The sequence below is a fragment of the Lepus europaeus genome, chromosome 5 (genome assembly GCF_033115175.1).
Source record: "Lepus europaeus isolate LE1 chromosome 5, mLepTim1.pri, whole genome shotgun sequence".
NCBI classification, from domain to species: domain Eukaryota; kingdom Metazoa; phylum Chordata; class Mammalia; order Lagomorpha; family Leporidae; genus Lepus; species Lepus europaeus.
The window spans coordinates 83,162,147-83,186,459 of NC_084831.1; the positions used below are offsets into that span (position 1 = coordinate 83,162,147).

Here is a 24,313-nt window from a genome sequence, read left to right on the forward strand (position 1 = left end):
AATATTAGATGTGAAGATGAAGAGATTGATGAAATGCCTGGAATAGAACTCAGAAGCAAATCCAAGAACTAAAGAAATCCATAGATTACATGAATAAAATTTTTTCCCATGAAATTGAGACTTTAAAGATAAATCAAAAGGAAATAATAGAAATGAAGAATTCAAGGGCTGGTGTGGTGGTGCAGCAGGTTAAAGCCCTGGCCTGAAGCAGCAACATCCCATATGGGTGTCAGTTCTAGTCCCAGCTGCTTCTCTTCCAATCCAGCTCTCTGCTATGGCATGGGAAAGCAGTAGAAGATGGCCCAAGTCTTTGGGCCCCTGCACCCACAAAGGAGACCTGGAAGAAGCTCCTGGCTTCAGATAAGCACAGCTTTGGCCCTTGCGGCCATCTAGGGAGTGAACCAGCAGATGGAAGACCTTCCTCTCTGTTTCTACCTCTCTCTGTAACTCTGTCTTTCAAATAAATAAAATAAATCTTAAAAAAAAAAAAGAAATGAAGAATTAAATAGATTGAATAAGAAATATGGTGGAAAGCCTTAATAGCAGACTTGGTGAGGCAGAAGAAAGAATATCCAAGCTAGAAGAAAAATCTTGGGAAATTTTTTCAGTCAGATAAGAAAAAAAGGAGAAAGTAGAAAAATTAAAAACACCATTGGAGATGCATGTGGTACTATAAAAAGACCCAACAAATGGGTCTTAGGAGTTTCTGAAGGCATGGAAAGACAGAATGCATTAGAAGCCCTAGTTAGTGAATTAATTAAAGAAAACTTCCACAACTTGGAGAAAGAGAGGGATGTTTAAGTACAGGAAGCACACAGAACTCTTAATAGACATGACCAGAAAAGATCTTCACCACAACACATTGTAGTCAAATTTTCAGCAGTAAAACAAAGACTAGATTCTAAAATGCACAAGAGAGAAATGCCAGACTACTTTCAGTGGATCTCCAATTAGACTAACAGATGACTTCTCATTAGAAATCCTACAGGGTAAGAAAGAATGGTGAGATACAGTCCAAACCTTAAGAGAAAAAAAATTGTCAACCCAGAATACTGTATCCTGTAAAACTCTCATTTATTAATGAAGGGGAAATAAAGACCTTAACAGAAATTGAAAGAATTTGTAAACACTTGCTCAGCCTTACAAATGATGCTTAAGAATGCACTACACACAGAAACCCAGAAATATAGTCATCATTATGAAAGAATGTGAAGGCAGAAAGTCTCCCAATAAAAGTATAAAGGAAATCCAAAGTAAACAATAGGAATATTTATGGAAAATGACAGGGCATATACATTACTTATCAAAAATAGCCTTAAATGTAAAACCTAAGCTCTCAAGTTAAAAGATACAAAGTGGCTGAATGGATTAAAAAATAAAACTCATCTATTTGCTGCCTACAAGATACACACCTCAACAACAAAGATACATGCAAACTGAAAGTGAAAGGACAAAGAACTTTACGATGAGAATTATAAAACATTAAAGATGGGGAAAAGTTGGAAGCATTTCCACTGAGATATGTTACCAGACAGGGATGCCCACTCTTACCACTGCTATTCAATATAGTTCTGGAAGTTTTAGCCAGAGCCATTAGGCAAGAAAAACAAATTAAACGGGTACAAATTGGGAAGGAAGAACTCAAACTATCCCTCTTTGCCGTGGCTTAACAGGCTAATCCTCTGCCTTGCGGCACCAGCACACCAGGTTCTAGTCCCAGTTGGGGCGCTGGATTCTATCCCGGTTGCCCCTCTTCCAGGCCAGCTCTCTGTTATGGCCCGGGAGTGCAGTGGAGGATGGCCCAAGTGCTTGGGTCCTGCACCCCATGGGAGACCAGGAGAAGCGCCTGGCTCCTTGCTTTGGATCAGCATGATGTGCTGGCCGCAGCGGCCACTGGAGGGTGAACCAACAGCAAAAAAGGAAGACCTTTCTCTCTGTCTCTCTCTCACTATCCACTCTGCCTGTCAAAAAAAAAAAAAAATGTCCATTCTCCCAAAAGCAATTTATAGATGCAATGTGATACCAATCAAAATATCAAAGACATTCTTCTCAAATCTGGAAACAAATGATACTGAAATTCATTAGGAGACACAGGTGACCTCGAATAGCTAAAGCAATCTTGTACAACAAAAACAAAGCCAGAGGCATCACAATACCAGAATTCAGGACATACTACAAGGCAGTTGTAATGAAAACAGCATGGTACTGGTATAGAAACAGATGGATAGACCAATGGAATAGAATAGAAACACCAGAAATCAACCCAAACATCTGCAGCCAACTTACATTTGATCAAGGATCTAAAACCAATTCCTGGAGTAAGGACAGTCTATTCAATAAATAGTGCTGGGAAAACTGGATTACCACGTGCAGAAGAATGAAGCAAGACCCCTACCTTACACCTTACACAAAAATCCACTCAACATGGAATAAAGATCTAAATCTATGACCCAACACCATCAAATTATTAGAGAACATCAGAGAAACCCTGCAAGATATAGGCATAGGCAAAGACTTCTTAGAAAAGACCCTAGAGACACAGGCAGTCAAAGCCATCAAACTGAGAAGTTTCTGTACTGCAAAAGAAACAGTCAGGAAAGTGAAGAGGCAACTGACAGAATGGGAAAAAATATTTGCAAACTATGCAACAGATAAAGTTTTAATAACCAGAATCTACAAAATCAAGAAACTCCACAAAAACAAAACAAATAACCCATTTAAGAGATGGGCCAAGGACCTCAATAGCCACTTTTAAAAAGAGGAAATCCAGGCCGGCGCCACGGCTCAATAGGCTAATCCTCTGCCTGCGGCGCCGGAACATCAGGTACTAGTCCCGGTAGGGGCACCAGATTCCGTCCCAATTGCTCCTCTTCCAGTCCAGCTCTATGCTGTGGCCCGGGAATGCAGTGGAGGATGGCCCAGGTCCTTGAGCCCTGCACCTGCATGGGAGACCAGGAGAAGCACCTGGCTCCAGGCTTCGGATCAGCACGGTGCGCCAGTAGCAGTGCGCTGGCCGCAGTGGCCATTGGAGGGTGAACCAACATAAAGGAAGACCTTTCTCTCTGTCTCTCTCACTGTCCACTCTGCCTGTCAAAAAAAAAAAAAAGAGGAAATCCAAATGGCCAACAGACACATGAAAAATGTTCAGGATCACTAGCAATCAGGGAAATGCAAATCAAAACCACAATGAGGTTTCACCTCACCCCGTTAGAATGGCTCACATGCAGAAATCTACCAACAACAGATGCTTGTGAGGATGTGAGGAAAAAGGGACACTAACCCACTGTTGGTGGGAATGCAAACTTCCACTGTTGGTGGGAATCAGTCTGGAGATTCCTCAGAAACCTGAATATAACCCTACCATACAACCCAGCCATCCCACTCCTTGGAATTTACCCAAAGGAAATTAAATTGGCAAACAAAAAAGCTGTCTACACCTTAATGTTTATTGCAGCTCAATTCATAATAGCTAAGACCTGGAATCAACCTAAATGCCCATCAACAGTAGACTGGATAAAGAAATTACAGGATATGTACTCCATAGAATACTATACAGCAGTAAAAAACAATGAAATCCGGTCATTTATAACAAATGGAGAATCTGGAAAACATCATGCTAAGTGAAATAAGCCAGTCCCAAAGGGACAAATATCATATGTTCTCCCTGATTGGTGACAACTAACCAAGCACCAAAAAGGAAACCTGTTGAAGTGAAATGGGCACTATGAGAAACAATGACTTGATCAGCCCTTGTCTTGACTGTTGATGAACAACAAAATACTTTAAACTTTTTAGTATTTTTTTTGTTCTACTTAATACTATTGGTTGAATTTTTTTTTTCGACAGGGAGAGTGGACAGAGAGACAGAGAGAAAGGTCTTCCTTTGCCGTTGGGTTGAACTCTTTAATTAACACACAATTCTTAGGTGTTTAAAGTTAACTGAAAAGTGATCCCTGTTAAATATAAAAGTAGGAATAAGAGAGGGAGAAGATTCTCAATCTGAGTTGCCCCAAATGGTAGAATTAGAAATGTGCCAGGGGTTTCCAATTCAATCCCATCAAGGTGGCATGTACAATGCCATCTCACTAGTCAAAGTGATCAATTTCGGTTCACAATTGATCATAATGATAGGATTAAGAGTCAAAGAGATCTCATAAACAAGACTAGTGTCTGCTAATACTAACTGATAGAATAAAAAAGGGAGAGAATGATCCAACATGGGAAGCAGGATATACAGCAGACTCATAGAATGGCAGATTTCTTAAACAGCACTCTGGCCTCAGAATCAGCCCTTAAGGCATTCAGATATGGCTGAAGAGCCCCTGAGCATATTTTAGGCATGGAAAGCCAAGACACTCTGGCAAAAACAAAATTACAAAAAAACAAAACAAAAAAAAAAAAACAAACAACTAAATGAAAGATCTCTGCAATTGAGATCCCAGTGGAAAGAATGGGCCATCAAAGAAGGAGGCACCTTTCTCTGAAGGGAGGAGAGAACTTCCACTTTGACTATGACCTTGTCTAAATAAGATTGGAGTCGGCGAACTCAAAAGGCTTCCATAGCTTGGCAACTCATGACAAGAGCCTAGGGCGATTACTGATGCCATAAACTAGAGTGTCAATGTGTTAAGTCACCAACGGGAGTCACTGTGCACTTACTCCTCATGTAGGATCTCTGTCCTTAATGTGTTGTTCAATGTGAATTAATGCTGTAAGTAGTACTCAGACAGTACTTTACACTTTGTGTTTCTGTGTGGGTGCAAACTGTTGAAATCTTTACTTAATACATACTAAATTGATCTTCTGTATATAAAGATAATTGAAATTGAATCTTGATGCCGGCACTGCGGCTCAATAGGCTAATTCTCCGCCTGCGGCACCAGCACACCAGGTTCTAGTCCCAGTCGGGCGCCAGATTCTGTCCCGGTTGCCCCTCTTCCAGGCCAGCTCTCTGCTGTGGCCTGGGAGTGCAGTGGAGGATGGCCCAATTGCTTGGGCCCTGCACCTGCATGGGAGACCAGGAAAAGCATCTGGCTTCTGGCTTCAGATCAGCGCGGTGTGCCGGCCACAGCGTGCCGGCCGCAGCAGCCATTAGGGGTGAACCAACAGAAAAGGAAAACCTTTCTCTCTCTCTCTCTCTCACTGTCCACTCTGCCTGTCAAAAAAAAAAAGAAAGAAAGAAAATGAATCTTGATGTGAATGGAATGGGAGAGTGAGCGGGAGATGGGAGATGGGAGTGTTGCGGGTGGGAGGGAAGTTGGGGGGGGGGGAAGCCACTGTAATCCATAAGCTGTACTTTGGAAATTTATATTTGTTAAATAAAAGTTAAAAAACTAAAACATTAAAGAAATAAATAGAAGAAGACACAAAAATGGAAATATCTTCCATGTTCACGGATTGGAAGAGTCAGTATCATCAAAATGCCCATACTACTGAAAGCAGTTTACAGATTCAATGCAATCCCAATCAAAATAGCAAGGACATTCTTCTCAGATCTAGAAAAGATGATGCTGAAATTGTATATGAGAGACCTTGAATAACCAAAGCAATCTTAGACAACAAATACAAAGCTGGAGGCATCACAGCACCTAATTTCAAGGCTTACTGTAGGGCAATAATAATCAAACAGCCTTGTATTGGGGGAAAAATAGACACATAGACCAATGGAACAGAACAGAAATCAATCCACATATCTACAACCAACTTATCTTTGAAAAAGGAGCTAAAAGCAACCCCTGGAGCAAAGTCAGTCTCTTCAACAAATGGTGCTGGGAAACCTGGATCTCTGCATGCAGAAGTACGAAGCAAAACCCCTACCATCTTCATATAGTTAACATTACTTAAGTCTTCATTTTTGGGGGGCAAGATTACTTTAAAATACAATAAAGTCAAACAACTGAAACAAGGAGGTTAAAACTACCTTCCTCAGTTTGCATGTCATTTTCAGAGTACATCCATAAATCCTTTGGCTTTCCTCGTCCAAGAGCAAAAGCTAAAGACCCCTGCCCTTGACTGTAGCATAGTTTTAATGGCTAACCTATGATGATTAAGTCTACTAGAAGTATCAATATTCACTTATCAGATTGGTGTGCAAAACTACTGCAACTTTTGCCTTGAGAATATGCTTTCTTTGACCCTACTCTGGGGGGAGCCATGTCATGAGCAGCCTTGTGGAGAGGCCCACATGAGGAAGCATTGAGCTCCTGCCAGTCACCATGGAGGGCAGCCCTGGAGATCCTCCAGCCCTGGCAGAAACCTGGACTGAAAGCCCCGTGAGAAACTTGAACCACAACCAGCTGCCTACACCTCTAACAGATTCCTGACCCACAGAAACTGAGAGGCAACAAATGTTTATTGTTGTAACTGGTAAGTTTTTGCTTTTAATTTTTTTTTTTTTGACAGGCAGAGTGGACAATGAGAGAGAGAGAGAAAGTTTGCTTTTAATTTTTAAAAACTTACTCTACTTCTTAAAAACTTTTGATTAACATGAAATAGTCATGCATTCTTATGGGGTATGTTACAGCATTTCAATACCTATACACAGAGGAAACCCATCAAATCATGCAACAAGCCTTTCCCATTTTCTTACCTCTGTTTGAAGCCTGTTAGCTCCTCTCCTCCAGTTCTTTACACAGAACATAAATTCTTACTGTGAACTATAGTCACCCCACTGTGCTGTGAAACACCAGAACCTGTTATCTATCTAACTGTGTTTTGGTACCTGTTATCCAAACTCTCTCTCTCTCCTGCTTCTCTCCCCATTCCTCCCAGACACTATTAATAACTATTCTAAGTTCAATCAACTATTTTAACTACTAAATATGAGAAAGAATACATAGTATTTATCCTCTGTGCCTGGCTTATTTCACTTAGTGCATCTCTAATTCCATCCATTTGGCTGCAAATTTCAGGATTTTATCCTTCTGTATGGGGGAAACAATATTCCATTCTTTATATATACCACATTTTATTTCTTTTAAAGGAGATTTATTTGAAAGGTAGAGTGGCATAAAAGAAAGATGGGGAGAGACAGAGATATCTTCCCATCTGTTGGTTTCACTGTCCAATGCCACATTAGCTGGGTTTGGGCCATGCTCAAGCCAGGAGCCAGAAACTCCATCTGGGTCTCCTACATGGGTGGCATGAACTCACACATTCATAACATCATTTGTTATCTCCTGGGTGCATCAGCAGGAAACTGGACAGGAAGCAGAGAAGTTGGGACTTGAACCAGTCACTCTGACATGGGATACATCTCAAGCAGTGGCTTAGCATCCTGTACTATAACATCCACCCCTACAATATTTTCTTTATGCACTCATCCAACTACTGACATTTATATTGATTCTATACCTTGGATACTGTGAATTGTGCTGTAATGAACATGGGAACATAGATATCTCTTTCACCTGCTCATCTCATTTTCTTCAGATATCAGTTGGCAATTTTGAGGAAATTGTTTACACAGCAATAGATGAGGAATATATTAACACAGGTTGAATTTGGATGGTGTATTTCATAGAAGCACAAGTCAACATACCACTGGGATTCTGTTGGTTTTTCAGATGTTTAACACATGTGTTACAAAAAAAGGCTACATGTTTTTATTTTAAAAAATATTCATGGGGGGAAGAGAAAGAGAGAGAGAGAGAGAGTTCCTATTTGCTAGTTCACTCCCCAAATGCCCACAATGTCCTGGGCAGGACCAGAGTTGAAGTTAGACAGAAGCTGAACACAGGAACCACAGCCTGATGTCAGACAGGTTCTCCAATACAGGATGCAGGCATCTTAACCTTTAAGCCAAACAGAATAAAAGTGCTGGAGGGCCGGAGAGCATAAGGAAGTCTTACCTTTAAAGTGAAAACTGAGATTTAGACTAAGTGCTCTAATTTCTGAATCAAGCTTTGCTTTGTAACATAAAGCAAGTGTGGGACTTTCTCTCAGTAAGTTCTCTTGAGCTTTCATCCAGCAGCAGGGAAAGCATTTATCCTACTCATTACCCTTTCAGGTGACAGTGGGAGGCAAAAATAAAATTGCTTTTTCATATTACATTGTTCAACCCATACTTATTCAATAACTAGTTGTATTTATATTAATGGAAATATTATCCAGGTTAGCATATGAATAAAAACAAGAATTTAAATGTAGCATTTCATCACTATCATGAAAAAGGGATTATAAATAACAATAACAATGCCTTACATCTAAAACACTTCTTTTAAAAAAAATGAAAGTCACCTTCATGACTATTTTCCATTATCTCTACAAGGCTTTGCAGCAGTAGTGGAATATACTGTTAAATAAAGCACCACATCAAGAGACTCACTTACACAAAGCTGACTGAACTCTGAGTTCACAAATCTAACATATACTAATAAAATATTAGCCTTATACAGCCCCTTGCCTTGGGTACAGCTCAGCCTGACTGGTGGTCTCCATATTTGCCCCACCGAGACCCACTGGATATGGATCCAAATCCTCAGCAGCTAACTCAGTCTCTAGGCCTGGCCTGGAACTGCGCTTGCCCCAGACCCCAGAGCTTCATGTTATTCCCTTTGTTCTCAATTTGTCCCTGGCTCAAGGCCCCACTTCTACCTTGGTAATGTACAGCTTCTAACTGCCCATCCCCAAGCTCTTGATGACTTGCCTATACTGCAATTCCTTCTCATAACACTTTTTGGTTAGTTGTGAAGGGTTGGAAGTTTGTCCTTGACATCAGCTGTGAAAACTGAGTCTTCATAACCTTTGACAAATCTTTGTCAAGTCTTCATTAATGTGTCTTGCCCAAATTGTGGAATGCCTTAATACTTCAACCAACCATTTCCCTGGTTGTGCCTGACTAAATCCCTCTCTAAGATTTTTCTTATTTGTTTGCCTAAACTTCTACTCTAGTCCATAGATACAGTAAAACTTTGGCAGTTTGTTGCCAGGCCTTTGCCATTCTACAGGCCTGGTCTGATAGAAGCCACTAACATGCTCAACAAAATCCCAATAAGGACGCATTCACATTTGTTACCATCTTGCTGAGTTCTAGTCACTATGTAAAGTATTTTATTATTGGTTTTTACAATCCTATGAAGTAAGTACTGTTGCCTTTTGCAAATGAGGAAATTGAACCACGTGCTAGTTGTAGAACTTGCCCAATATTAATCATTCATAAATAGTGGAGACAAGACTTGATGTAGACATCTACAACTTTCTAATACAATTCCTTATTTAATGCACACACATTTATCAGGAAGAAAGTATGGAATTAATCCAAGAGATGACACTGAAAAAGCCTGTATGGACAAACACCAAATGCATTTTAGAAAAAGCAAAGACACGTGAGAACAAATTACTTTAAAGCTACTGATAAATAGGTGAGAAGAGCTATGAAAAAAAGAAAATTCAAGTTGAATATGCTGAGTTGGCAATTGGACAAAATTCAGGGAGAGACACAGAGAATAATAAGATGGGTTTCTGTGGAAGGACTTCTGGTCGCCAAAATCTAGAGAGGGAAGTAGTTGGAACTCAGTTCTAGATGAATAAGAGCTGGAACTGCTCCAGGTACCACATAATGCATGCCGAGAACTTTAACTCTCTTTCCAGGAAGGCTTTCCACTAACTCAGAAGAAATAAGAATGTAGGATGGCTGAGTCCCACTGAGTTGGGAATCCTGCCAGAGAAGGGTCCACAGAATCTTAGCCTTCAGGAGGTCAACTATTTATCTGATTCACTTTTCTGAGTTATAAAATGGGAATATTAGTATCTATCATGTAAGACTATGATAAAGATGAGGAAATAATTATATAAACAACCACCACAGTTCCTGCCACAGCAAACAATTAACATTGGTGCCATTAAGATTTGTGGGGGAAAAAAATAGGAAAGATGATCATTATGACAAGAAAATGATTGTGAGTACTCCATAGGTAGTTTAATTTTTTTTCTTAATGGCTATTTTCTTAGTTCCTAGTAGAGTTCCTGACACATAGCAGATAATCAACAAATATTTGTTGGATGAGTGAATAAAACAAGGAATGAAAAATACTAGTGACTGCATCTCAAGGGCCAATATAAAGTTCCTTGCATCAGAGAAGGCAACAGTTCACACACTTGCTATGTCATCAAAAGTTCTGTCATTCTTTGTGTCTCATGGGTTTCTTAGATCTGGCAGGCTATGAAGCACAATCTAGGGCTACTGTCAAGGTGGACAATGTGGAATCCTATACTGTAGCATATTGGATTCATTCAGAATAAGATACCACATCTACGCCCTTCAGAACTTTCATGTCTGAACAGCATTTTCTGTGATTTACTCTCACTCTGGAGGTTGAGTGGGTCAAGATAAGGATTCACCAGGGGCCGGTGCCACAGCTCACTAGGCTAATCCTCCGCCTGTGGCGCCGGCACCCCAGGTTCTAGTCCCAGTCAGGGCGCCAGTTCTGTCCCGGTTGCTCCTCTTCCAGTCCAGCTCTCTGCTGTGGCCCAGGAGTGCAGTGGAGGATGGCCCAAGTGCTTGGGCCCTGCACCCTCACGGGAGACCAGGAGGAAACACCTGGATCCTGGCTTCGGATCGGCATAGCACGCCAGCCACAACACACTGGACATGGTGGCCACTTGGGGGGTAAACCAACAGAAAAGCAAGACCTTTCTCTCTGTCTCTCTCTCACTCACTGTCTAACTCTGCCTGTCCAAAAAAAAAAAAAAAAAAAAAAAAAGATTCACCAGGTATTCCATAGTCTCCAGTTGCTTGACCAACCCTTTGGTCTGCAGTCAATAATCATTAAAAGGGGGTGAAGGGCATTACTTGAATAGGGGTGTATGAAAGTTCTGAAATAACATAAACGTGAAATTATTTAAGTTGTAGAGATGCAGAAGTTCAGGAATAGACAGGGTAGATGAAAGAAACGTTCATAATCAATGAAATTATGCAAGAACAATGCTAGCGCAAATCTTTCACCACATTCTGAGATTCCCAATGCTCACTCCATATAAAAATGAAATAAAATACAACATGATAATGGAACAGGGATTTTGAACACTGTGACCCTTTCATAAACAATAGAACAAAGAATTATTTACACTGACAGCACTTGAAGACTATTTTGAATCAGTGACTGATGCCAACTCTAGCTGCAATTAATAAAATATCCATGGCCAGTGATATAGAAAAGGGAAACCAGATGCTTTTAAAGACCTACTCTTTGTGTGAAGGCTGAATCCCCAAAGCAGAGTTGACTGCTAATGAAGACAAACGAGAATCAAAATAGATGACTGCAGCTATCATATGGTAGTTGGTTTGGTTCCAACTCAAACATCAAACCAATCTGTGACACTCTAAGATCTTTCTATGAGCTGGCACCAGGCAACAAATAGCCATCTGTATTGCTGGGGATAGCACCAATGAGAGCAGTCATCTATTTACATAAAGGCAGGCTTCAGTGGCTAAAATGATCCTATATTTGGCATGGTTTACACTCATAAATACTATGCCAATAGGCTGTAACTGGTACAATGAATAGTTTTTTTCATGCATGATAAATTTTCAGTGTTTTTCAAGAGACTAAGTCCACAATTTAGAAGTACATAAACTGTTTTACCTTGAAGCTAGCTATGTAGAAAAGAAAAATATAGCTGAAATGTAAAAATTTATCCCTTTGAATTTAAAAATTTTATGATTATTTCTTTCCAAAATTGAGGGTATTTTAAGTTGCATTTGTATGCTTGAAAAACATTTTTAAAGATTTATTTTATTTATTTAAAAGTCAGAGTTACACAGAGAGAGGAGAGGCAGAGAGAGAGACAGAGACAGAGAGACAGAGAGAGAGGTCTTCCATCCGTTGGTTCACTCCCCAGATGGCCACAACGGCCGGAGCTGCGCCAATCCGAAGCTAGAAGCCAGGAGTTTCTTCCAGGTCTCCCATACAGGTGCAGGGGCCCAAGGACTTGGGCAATTTTCTACCGCTATTCTAGGCCACAGCAGAGAGCTGGATTGGAAGAGGAGCCGCCAGGACTAGAACCGGCGCCCATATGGAATGCCGGCGCTTCAAGCCAGGCTTTAACCCACTGCGCCACAGCGCCGGCCCTGAAAAACATTTTCTAAAAAAAGCATGAATGTTAGAGTCATACAGAAGTATATTCCACTTCTTTCCAGTAGTAGCTGTATAACCAGGTTCCTATGAGACTCTGTTTCTGGTCTGCAAGATGAGAAGCTCTCAACTTTTTCTGAAGATAGGAGACTGAGAGAGATAGCATTTAACAAAGAGTAGACTGCAGAAATTAAGTATTAAATAAATAGTAGTTACTCATGTTTATTTCTTCTCTATCCTCTATATGCCAAGAGACTAAAAGATGATGTTTCTAAATTTTAAAAAGTAATTTAACCTAAATTTGGCACTCGGTCAAAAAAATTTATTTCAGGAGTAATTCAGATAAGTCTCTATAGCTGAAATGACAAAGATATACCTCAAAAGCTAATGCACAAGTTTTTAAAATTTAAGTATTAATAATGGCATTTAAATGAGATCATAAAAGAATCCTGTGGGTACAGGTGTTTGGGACAGCAATTAAAATGGGATGCTCTTTACTTAGTATATACTGAAGCGATCTTCTCTATATAAAGATAATTGAAAATGGAAAAAAAAAAAAACCTTGGTGTTAAATTGGAAATTACATAGAAAAGTAATCAATCTTTTTTAAAAAATATCATGCAGGATCTCTGTCATTAATGTGATGTACACTGTTATTTAATGCTATAACTAGTAATCCAACAGTATTTTTTCACTTTGTGTTGCTATGTGAGGGCAAACTGTTGAAATCTTTATATATACTAAACTAATTTTCTGTATATAAAGAAAATTGAAAATGAATCTTGATGGGAATGGAAGGGGAGAGCAAGTGGGAAAGGGGAGGGTTGCGGGTGGGGGGGGAAGTTGTTGGGGGAGAAGCCTTTGTAATACATAAACTATACTTTGTGGAAATTTATATTCATTAAATTAAAAAAAAATGGGATGCTCTCATTTCATATTGGAGTGCCTGGGTTTGAGTCCCACCTCCACTTCTGATTCTAGCATCCTGCTAATGGTCATCCTGGGAGGCAGAAGTGATGCCTTAAGTATTTGGTTCCCTGCCTCCCACCTGAGAGATCCAGATGGAGTGCTTGGCTCCTGGCTTCAGCCTGATCCAACCCTGGCTGTCATGGGCATCTGGGGAGTGAACCAGTAGATGGAAGATTTCTCTATCTGTATAACTATCTGTCTTTCTTTCAAATAAAATAAACAGATTTAATTTTTTCAAAAAATCCTGCAAATTATCCTTGCATAGATATCCTTGCATAGATCCTAGTTGATCTATTTTACATTTTGGACTTTCTTACTTTTATATAAACAGATTGCCTAAAATAAAATATAGCTACATTTAGTTCTTTGTAAGTCAAAAATTATGTATTTACTCATCAGTGCCAGTAGACCTTGAAAACTATTATACAGTGTTTATTATATTTCACATTTCAAAAAACTATTCCCTGGAAAATATTAAGAGTTGATTTATTTAAAAGTATGAGGATGTTATTACAGTTCATCTTCCATGGACAGGCCTCTATGTGAGGGATGTTTGTGTGTGTGTGTGTGTGTTACAACATTAGAGAAAGCATATTCTCCACCTAGTAGATAGGAGATACTTTTGTGGATGTTTGTTGATGTTAGCAAATATTAAGCTATCATCAGCCTCTGATGCTTCTCAAATTAACTTAATTGGGAAAGAGCACCAAGAGTTAGAGGAAAATAAGACTGAAAGCATGGAGAGGGCCTGATTCCTTCTATTGAGAGTTGACCTTGTCTGGTGTTGTGTGGGCAATGAGAAACAAGAAGGGGCCACTGAAGATAAAATTTACTACAAATTTCTGAGAAAACACATAGAAATATTAAAAATTGGAATACACAAAATATAGATTAGATAGCTCTGGTTGCAACATAGAATAATAGAAATTATTAAAGTGCAAACTCATCTGATTATGTGAGAAATTAAACATCATAAGTGGTCCTCTTGCAGTACTGACCATCATTACTATCATTTCCTCACTTATTCTACAGAAGCCAGCTGTGATTTCTGAATCATGAAAACAGATGAAGAATCAATTCTAAAGCAGAATTTAGTTTCAAGTTTTCCTAGAAACTTCTCTATGAAATCTTAAACAAAGATTGAAATGTCATCTGCTAAAAAATATTCTGGTGTGACAAATTTAAACAATATAAAATCCAAGAGATTAGAAAACACGGTTCAATCATATTACCATTCTTTGGCTGGCATTGAGAAAGCAGATGTTAGCTGAAACTTTACGAAATATTTCATTTGCATACAATAGATCTAAACTTTTCCTGAATGTCTTTGTTATTGCTCCCACAATATTCATATGCCAAGGGGTCTTCATTTTGTTGTTGGAGCTAATAGCTCATCAGATTGTACTGGTTCTCCTGGCTCTAATATAATAACTTGTGTTTTAGGAGAATAGGAGAAATACTGCTTTATGATTAAAATCACAACTTTTAAATATTTCTAATATTTTTAAATATTAGTGTTCAGATGGCACACCATTTGGAATAATAGGTGTTTATTTGAAGACTACTTTGAGAAAGTTACTTATTTGGTCACGTAGTTAAAATGTGCTAGACAAAGTGAGAAGGTGATTTCAAGCTAGAATTATGTGTTCAATGACATATATTGATTTAGCTAGGGACCTAACTTCACATTTCAGTGGAGTCTTGTTCTTAGTGAATGGCAATTTTTCTCAAACCTAAACAAGCAAAGTTTTTGAAACGGTTTCTAGGATCTATGTTACTTGAACATCAGCATTGAAAAAAGGCCAGGGTTTATCACACCTAACATGGACTATAGCTCTGTCTGTAGGTCCTCCTTCACTTTCTTATTAGGTATATCACAATCTCACGTATTAAAAAGAGACCAGGTGTATACTCTACTCACAAAATAGAGTTACTTCTGAAGAAATCGCTTCAGGGTTCAGATTAAATTGAGTTCACATTACACCTAAATGTTCACCATTTAAACCCCAATGGAACTTAGGGATTTGGAGCACTACTTGAAGTCTCTCTGTTACATTTAGCTTGAGAGAGAATATTTACCATACAAGGTTCTTGCTTTGAGGAGGTAGTCCCTACCCCTTGCTAAAGCAAACATTGTTGAGTAGGAAATGGACCCATTTACAATACTCTTGAAATTCTCATTCTTGGATGGCATTGGCGAAGAGATCTCAGGATTGTTGAACTGTGATAAGACTGAATCAGAGGGCTTTTTCAGGCCTGTGATTTTTGGATTTCAGTGTTTTTAGATACTACTGAAATTAATTCATATACTATAATTCACCTTCATACAAGTAAAATTCAAGTGACAGCAAAATTGTTTTATAAAGCAGTTAATTACTCAGCATTAATTAAACACAAAGGACAAAACATGTGTTTCTCAAACAAATAAAGAGTACAATCCAGTGTTTTTTAGAAGTTCAGAGTTCAGCAACCATCACTGCTATCCAAACCCTTCACCCAATTGCAGCTGCTTTGATTCCCTCCATCTCAACCCCTGGGTACCACAAATCTGTAGATTTGTATGGATTGTTTCTGTAGCTTGGTCTATTCTGGACATTTCTTATAAATAGAATCATACAATACATGGCCATTTGTGACTGGTTTGTTTCACTTAGCATAATGCTTCCAAATTTCATACATAATGTGGTCCATATCAATATTTTATTGTTTTTATGGCTGAGAAAGATTCCATTATATTAATATGCTACAATTTGTCTTCATTTAATGATTGATGGACATTTGAGTTGTTTCTACAATTAGGTTTTTGTGAATAATGTTGCTATGAATATTCATGCACAAGTTTTTGTATGATCATATATATTCAGTTATCTTGGATAAATGCCTGGGATTAGAATTGCTGGGTCATACAGTTATTCAACATTAAACATTTTGGAAAATTTACCACACTATTTTTCATACTGGCTGTACCATTTTACAATCCCACCCACCATGTATATGGCTTCAAATTTTTCCACATTCTGAGACTTTTCATTGCCTGTCCTTTTTATTTTAATCATACTAATGAATTCGAATGAATATCTTGGTGTGACTTTGATTTGCATTTCCCTAATGACTAATGATGCTGAACATATTTCATGTATTTATTGTCCATTTGCATATCTTTTTTTCAAAAATGCCAATTCAAATCTATTTCCCTTTCCCCCACAATATTGTATTGTAGTAAAATACATATAACATCAAATATACCATCTTCATCATTCTGAAGTGCACTTCAGTGGTATTAAACTCCCAATGTTGTGCAACCATAGCTACCATCCATCTCCCTAATTCTTTTCATCATGTAAAACTGCAATGCTATGCTCATTAAACAATAACTCATTTCTCTATCTCCACAGCCCAGCATCCACCATTCTCCTTCATGTCTCTACAATTTTGACCTATGCTAATTACCTCATATAAGTGGAATTATATATTACTTGTCTTTTTCGTGACTAGCTTATTGCACGTAACAATGTCTCAAAGTTCATCAATGTTGTGGAATATCTCAGCATTTCCTTCTTTATTAGGCCAAAAAATATTCCACTCTATGTAGGTCTCACATTTTGCTTATCCATTAATCCATCAATGCACACTTAGGTTGCTTTCATGTTTTAGTTGTAGCGAGCAATGCTGCCATGAACCTGTGTGTACAAGTATCCCTTTGAGACCTTACTTTCAATTTTATTTGGTATATCCTCAAAAGGAAATTTTTCGAGGGATTGCATACTTTATACTTTATCTCTAATCTTTTGCATTCCACCAAGAGTTCCCAAAATTTCCAATTACTTTACATACTCACCAACACTTGTTCTTTTTTGATTTTTTAAAATACTAGTGATCCCAATAGTTGCAAGGATTGAAGTGTTGATTTTAACTTTTCTAGTGATTAGGAATGTTGATCTTTTCGTGTTTATTGGCTATTTCTATATTTTCTTTGAAGAATGACTATTCAAGTCTCTTGTCAATTTTTGAATCTGGTTGTTTGTTGAAATTGAAGAATCCTCTATATTCTGAAGAGTAATCTTATATCAGAGATATGATTTACAAATGTCTCCTCCCGTCCTGTGGGTTTTAACTATATTGGTACTATCTTTTCAATGCATGAAATTATTTGATTTTCATGAAACCACATTTATCTGTTTGTTGTCTGTGCCATTGGTATCATATAAAAAAATGGTCAAATGCAAAGTAATGAAGTTTCTATACCATGTTTTACTCTAAGAGAGGTATAGTTTTAGATCTTATATTTCTATCTTTGATCTATTTTGAATTTTTTAAAATATTTATTTGAGGAGCAGAGTGACAGGGACAGCAACCTCCCAACTTGGTTTGCTCCCCAAATGTCTGCAACAGCTGAAGCTGGGAGACAAGAAGGCAATTCAGGTCTCCCTAAAGGGTGGCAGGAACTCAATTACTTGATTCAGGGTCTGCATTATCAGGAAGCTGGAATCAGAAGCCAGAGATGGCTATCAAACCTACATACTCCACAGTCATCTTACTGGCATTTTAACCACTAGGCTAAATGTCCATCCCTTGAGTTAATTTTTATATATGGTTTTAGGTAAGGTTCAACTTCATTCTTTTGCCTGTGAATATCCGATTTCACAGCATTATTTGTTGAAATGCTGCCCTTTCCCCCATTGAATAGTCTTGACATTTATTGAAAATCATTTCACTATTCATGCAAAGACTTATTTCTGGGCTCTATAGTCTAGTCCATATATATATATTTTTTCCATATATATCTATCCCACATATATATTCTATTCCATATATATATATATATGTGTGTGTGTGTGTGTGTGTGTGTATATATATCTTTATGTCAGCACCATGTGTTGGGAAGTGAACAGTGGTTGGGAGATCTCTACTCACCATTTTTTGAAACAAACAATTTAAAAATCATTTATTCACTCATAGTTTTTTGGTGAAACTTTTAGGTTTTTCCAAGTATAAGATCATACCATTTGTGAAGGAAAATTTTCTCATTCCTTTACAAATATGCATGTCTCATTTCTTTCACTTACCTAATTGTTTTGTCTAGAACTTCTAGAACAATGTTAAATACAAGTGGAAGAAGTGAGTATCCTCCTCATGGTCCGGTTTTCAAAGAAGATCTTTCTTTCATTTGTTTTTCAAGTTGTATTTATTTGAAGGGCAGAGTTATGCAGAGGAGGGAGAAACAGAGAGGTCTTCCATCTGCTGGTTCCAAATGCTGAAGCCAGGAGCTTCACTGGGGTCTTAAGCATGGGTGCAGGGGCCCAAATACTGAGCCATCTTCAGCTGCTTTTCCAAGCACATCAGTAGGGAGCTGGAATGGAAGTGAAACAGCCAGGAATTGAGCTAGTGCTCCTATAGAATGCCAGTGCCACATGCAGTGGCTTCAATTGTTGCATCACAGTGCTGGCCCCCAAGGAAGAGCTTACAATACTTCACCACTCAGTATGACATCTGCTGTGATTTTCCATATATGGTTTTTATTATAAAGAAATTTCTTTCCATGCTTAGTTTAAGTGTTTTTTTTTTTTAAATCACAAAATGGTGATAAATTTTGTCAAAAGCTTTGTAAAATCAATTAAGATTGCCATTGGATTTCTTTTCCATTTAATCTGTCAATGTTGTCTTACACTGACCAATTTTCACAAGTTGAACCATCCTTGTACCTGAGGAATAAATCCCACTTGGTCATGGTGTATAATTCTTTGAATAGCTGCAAAATTTGGTTTAAACTCTTCTATTCAGGTTTTTGGGAAAGTTTCAGAAAGATTGGTTTATTTTTTTCAAGTTCTGTAATTCCTTACTTTCTATCTGGTTTGTTCTATCCATTATTGAAAATGGGATATTGGGGAGCTTGTGCTGTGGCATAGTAGCTAAGCTTCTGCCTATTGTGCTGGCATCCCATATAGACACCGGTTCACTTCCAAGCTGCTGCTCTTCCAACCCAGCTCTCGGCTTATGGCCTGGGAAAGCAGTAGAGATGCCCCAAGTGCTTGGGCCCCTGCACCCTTGTGGAAGACCTGGAAGAAGCTCCTGGCTTCAGATCAGTCCTGCTCTGGCCATTGCAGCCATCTGGGGGATGGAAGATCTCTCTGCATCTCTCCCTCTCCCTGCCTGTAACTCTACTTCTCAAATAAATACATAAAATATTTTAGAAGAATAAAAAAAAGGGATACTGAAGTCTCCAACTAGTATGTAGAATGACCTATTTTTCCCCATTAGATCTGTATCTGCTTCATGCATTTTGGTGATCTATAATTATGTGTGCAAATGTTTATAATGACCATATTTTTATGACCATATTTTTTATTGAATCTTTTATAAAATAGTGTTCTTGTGATTTAAAATTTACCTCATATTAGCCCCCTCCGCTATTTTTGTTATTGTGGTTACTCTTTGCATTAAAAGAGTATCTTTTTGCCATCTTTTACTTTCAATCTACTTGTATTTTTAGCTCTAAAATGAGTCTCAGGGGACAGGAATTTAGCGTAGCAGCTGAAGTTGCAGCTTGGGATACCCCCATCCCATATCAGAGTCTGGTTCAAGTCGCAGCTACTTTTTAAGATTTTATTTATTTATTTGAGAAGTAGAACTACAGACAGTGAAAGGGAGAGACAAGAGAAAGGTCTTCATCCACAGGCTCACTACCCAAATGGCCACAATGGCCAGAGCTGAGCTGACCCGAAGCCAGGAGTCAGGAGCTTCTTCTGGGTCTCCCACGTGGGTGCAGGGCCAAAGTGCTTGCACCATCTTCTTCTGCTTTCCCAGGTCATAGCAGAGAGTTGGATCAGAAGAGGAGTAGCCAGGACTAGAACCAGGGCCCATGTGGGATGTTGGCGCCACAGGTGGAGGATTAACCTACTGTGCCACAGCGCTGGCCCCTCCTCCCCAGCTATTCTTCTACTTCAGCTTTCTGCTAATGTACACCCTGGGTGGCAGTAAGTGATGGGAGTCTGAGATGGAGCTTTAGGCTCCTGGTTTCAGCATGGCCCAGGCCTGGCTTTTATGGGTATTTGGGGAATGAACCAGTAGATGGACGATCTCTTTCTGATTTTCAAATAAAATGAAAATGAGCAAATAAAAATTAAATGAGTCTTGGAGGGAGGTATTTGGCATAGTTTTTAAGATGCTATTTCAGACACCTGCATCCCATATCAGAGTGCCTACACTGGAGTCCCAACCACTCCTGATTCCAGCTTTCTGTTAATGTATACCTTGGGAGGCAGCAGGTGATGACTCTAGTAGTCATTGCTACCCAAGTGAGAGACCCAGATTGAGTTCCTGGCTCCTGGTTTTGGCCTACTGTAGCCCCAGTTGTTTGTGGGCATTTGAGGAGTAAACAGTGGGTGGGAGACCTCTCTCTCTCTCTCTCTTCTCTGTGTCTCTTGCTTGCTGCTTGCTTTTCAAATAAATTTTAAAAATAAATGTCTCATATGGACAACACATTTTTGGATTCTGTTTTATAATATAATTCATTCTGTTAATCTGTCTTTTGATTGGAGAGTTGATTTCATTTACATATAAATAATTACTAAGCAGGAGGGTTCTAAGTCATTTTGCTAGTTGTTTTCTGTATGTCTGATAGCTTTGTTTCCTTCATTTTGTGCATTACAGTCTTCTGTGTTTAGTTTTTTTGTAGCAAAACATTAAATTCCTTTGTAATTTCCTTTTGTCGCATTCTATAGCTATTTTATCTGTGATTATCATGGAGGTCACATTTAACTTTCCAAAGTTGTAACAATCTAATTTGAATTCAAACTGGCATAATTTCAACAATATATGAGAACTCTGCTCCTTTAACAGCTCTGTTCTTGTTCTTTTTCATTGCTAATACCACAAAATTACATCTTTTTACACTGTGTACCCACAAATACAAGCTAATAATACTTGAAATGCACTAGTCTCTTAAATCATGTAGACAACAAAATGTGGAGTTACAAAGCAAAGTTATGATTATTCTAGCCTTTAGATCAATCATTTTTTCATGTATTAGTTTCTTAAACCATGTAGAAAATAAAAAGAGCAGTTACAAACCATACTTAACAATACTAGCTTTTATAGCTATCCCTGTCTTTATCTTCATTGTGGTCTTGATTTCTTCACGCAGCTTTGATTTACGTCTGGTGACTTTTAATTTCACTCTTGGGACTCTCTTGAGAACATCTAACAGGACAGATTAAGTGGTCATGGACACCCTCAGCTTTTGTTTATCTGAGGTCTTAACTTCTCTCTCACTGTTTTGAAGGACAGTTTTATGGGAAATAGGATTTTTGGTTGACAAGTGTTTTTCTTTTACCACTTTGAATGTATCAACCCATTGTCTCGTGGCTCCCAGGTTCCTGGTAAAAAATTTGCCTTTAATTTTATGGAGAATCCCTTGTATGTAAAGAAATTACCATCTTCTCACTGGTTTAAAGATTCTCTGATCAGCTTTGGCTTTTGAAAACTTTATTACAAAAGATCTTGATGTAGATCTTTTTTAAAAATATGTATTTATTTGCGAGGCAGAGTTACAGACAGAGAGAGGGAGAGACAGAGAGATCTTCCATTCACTGGTTCATGGTTCACTCCACAAATGGCCAAAATAACCAGAGTTGGGCTGATCTGAAGTCAGGAGCTCCTTCCAGGTCTCCCAGGTGGGTGCAGGGTCAGAAGCACTTGGGCTATTTTCCACTGCTTTCACAGGCCATTAGCAGAGAACTGGATCTGAAGAGGAGCAGCCGGGACATGATCTGGTGCCCATATGGGATGCCAGCACCAAAGGCAGATGGTTAACCTACTATACCACAGTGCAGGCCCCAGTGTAGACCTCTTTGAATTCATCTTCCTTGGGGTTCATTGAGCATCTTGGATTACATTCGCATCTTTTTTTTTTTTTTTTTTCAAATTAAGGGAGTATCCAGACATTATTTCTTCAAATATTTTCTCTGCCCTTCCTCTTTCTTCTGTCATTATGGACTCCAACAATAAATATGCTGACCCAAATTGTGTCATCCCACAGATCCTTACACTCTGTTCACTTTCCTCCAATCATTTTTCTTTCTGTTCTGAAGACTCAATGCTTTCCATTGTCTTATTTTCAAGTTACTTCTGCCTGGTCAAATCAGCCTTTGAATCTCTAGTAAACTTTTCATTTTATATAGTCTACTTTTAAACTCAAGAACTTCTTATTTTCTTAGGTTTTCTATCTCTTTTCTGGAATTTCAATTTTGTTTATGCATTGCTGAGGTTTTTGTGTTTTTATTCCACATCTTCATTTCTTTGAAAATTGTTAGGACAGTTGTTTTAAAGTATTGGTCTAATAGATCTGCAATAAAGTTTTTTTCAAGAACAGTTTTTGTTGATTTTTTTCCTTTGAATAGGTCGTGCTTTCCTGCTTCTTGCCTTTTGATTCAAAACTGGGCATTTGATTCAATAATGTGGCCACTCTGGATGTTAGATGTTCCTTCTTCCCTAGAGTTTATTATTGTTGGGTGTTTTGTTTTTTGGTCATTGTTTTTGTTTCTTTTTGTTGTTGCTATATATTGTCCCTATTCCAAGATCAACCTGAGGTGTAAGTAAATTAAAGGTCTTTCCAGGTTTTTCTGAGCCTGTGCCTTGCCCTGAGCATGTATGATCACTTTCTAATTTTCTCTATACATGCAGTTGCTGTTGAGTGTCCTGGCCTTTAATATCTGGATACCAGAGATGGCAAAAGAAAAAACATGAAGTGAGACACTGGCCCTTTAAAGCCCCTATAATTCACTTCAGCTGAAAGGGACTAACAAGTAACAGTGAGGTGGGCCATAACACCAGTGGCTACCTAGCTCTGCACCTCTGTCATCAAGGATCAGACCACAGTTCCCCATTAACTGGAGTTAGAGTCCCTTTACCGACCTCGGCTCCCACAAACTACATGTAGAATTGTTCTTGGAACACATGCACAGTTGCTTGTCATGGGCCAGAAGAGGTGCAGCTGGGATGAATGTGGCACCACTATGCTAAGAGTTGAAATGACTTAGAAGAACCATAATTTATTACCCAAGTCTTCCAGACTTCCAAAATAATTACACTGACAGATTCTGATATCGCAGTTTTTTTAGGTGAAGAAATTACTGGTGATTCCTACTCCACTATCTTTCCAGACTGTACCCTCTTGCCCATTTTTAAACTTACTCAACTTTTAACTGTTGAATTATGTTTTTGTACATTCTAGACACAACTCCCTTTTACATGATTGGCAAATGTCTTCTACCCTTCTGTGGCTTGTCTTTTTGATACATAAAATTAATATTTTAATTAACCCTATCCCTCTCTCTTTACAAAGAACAAGAGAGAATATGACATTTCATAAACGTTTAAGTGCAAGAGCTCTGAAGGAAGGACAGAAAGAGAGAGAAAGAAGCAAGATCTGGAATATGAGTGCAAATTATGTCATTCTCAGTGCTAAAATACCAAACCTATACTTCCAATACATCAAAAATAAGTCTATCATATCTTGTTTCTAAAATCCAGAACTTTAGAACCTAACTCAAAATCAGTCATCGAAAAAAAATCAATCAAGTAGTAATTCCTGCAATATAAAGATCTCCAGTAGAGAGCACTAATGTTTCTTAAATATTCTGTTAGTAGCTTTAAGCTAGAAAAGGCTGAGTAAGCAGCTACTATTCTTTCCTATACCAAACACCTGGGAATGGAAGACACAATAACATTTACCCTACATTCATTAACATTTATCGATCATCCACTATTCCCAGATACTATGTTATGCCCTGGGATGTCAAAGGTAAATAATATAACTAAGGAATTAGAGTCTAGTGAAGAATCTTACCTCATTCTCCCAATAACTTTCCCCTTCTTCCACAAATCAAGTAAAGCATTTAGTAACTAATCATCCACTTCCCTATCTCTAACCACATACACACACACACACACACATACATATACATATATATATATATATATGCATTAACTGTCTTTGTGTTTAAAAGCAATAGGCTCAGGAGGGCCTCAGATATAATCTACTCAAAGTCTCTCCATTTACAAATAGAAACTCTAAACTCAGCCTGAGTAACTGACTTCCCCAAGATCATGATAACAGTGAATGTACTTCTGAAGTCAGTCATGATCTTCTCACACATGTCTTCACTGGCTTTTATTTTACACCATTCATCATGGTTTCCAGCATCTCCAATCCCGATTCTCTAATCAAGAATTATCAAAGAAATCTCAAGATGTTAGAACTTCAAAGTCAC

The 24,313-nt window shown here is 38.3% G+C and overlaps 1 long non-coding RNA gene across 1 annotated transcript in view; it reads right to left on the bottom strand.

Annotated features, from left to right (window-relative positions):
- LOC133759931 (uncharacterized) overlaps positions 1–24,313 on the bottom strand; it is a 53,395-nt gene that overhangs the window by 20,198 nt on the left and 8,884 nt on the right. Inside the window, exon 3 of the long non-coding RNA XR_009865936.1 lies at positions 18,110–18,393. This is a non-coding gene — a long non-coding RNA (uncharacterized LOC133759931). The remainder of the gene's footprint in view (positions 1–18,109; positions 18,394–24,313) is intronic.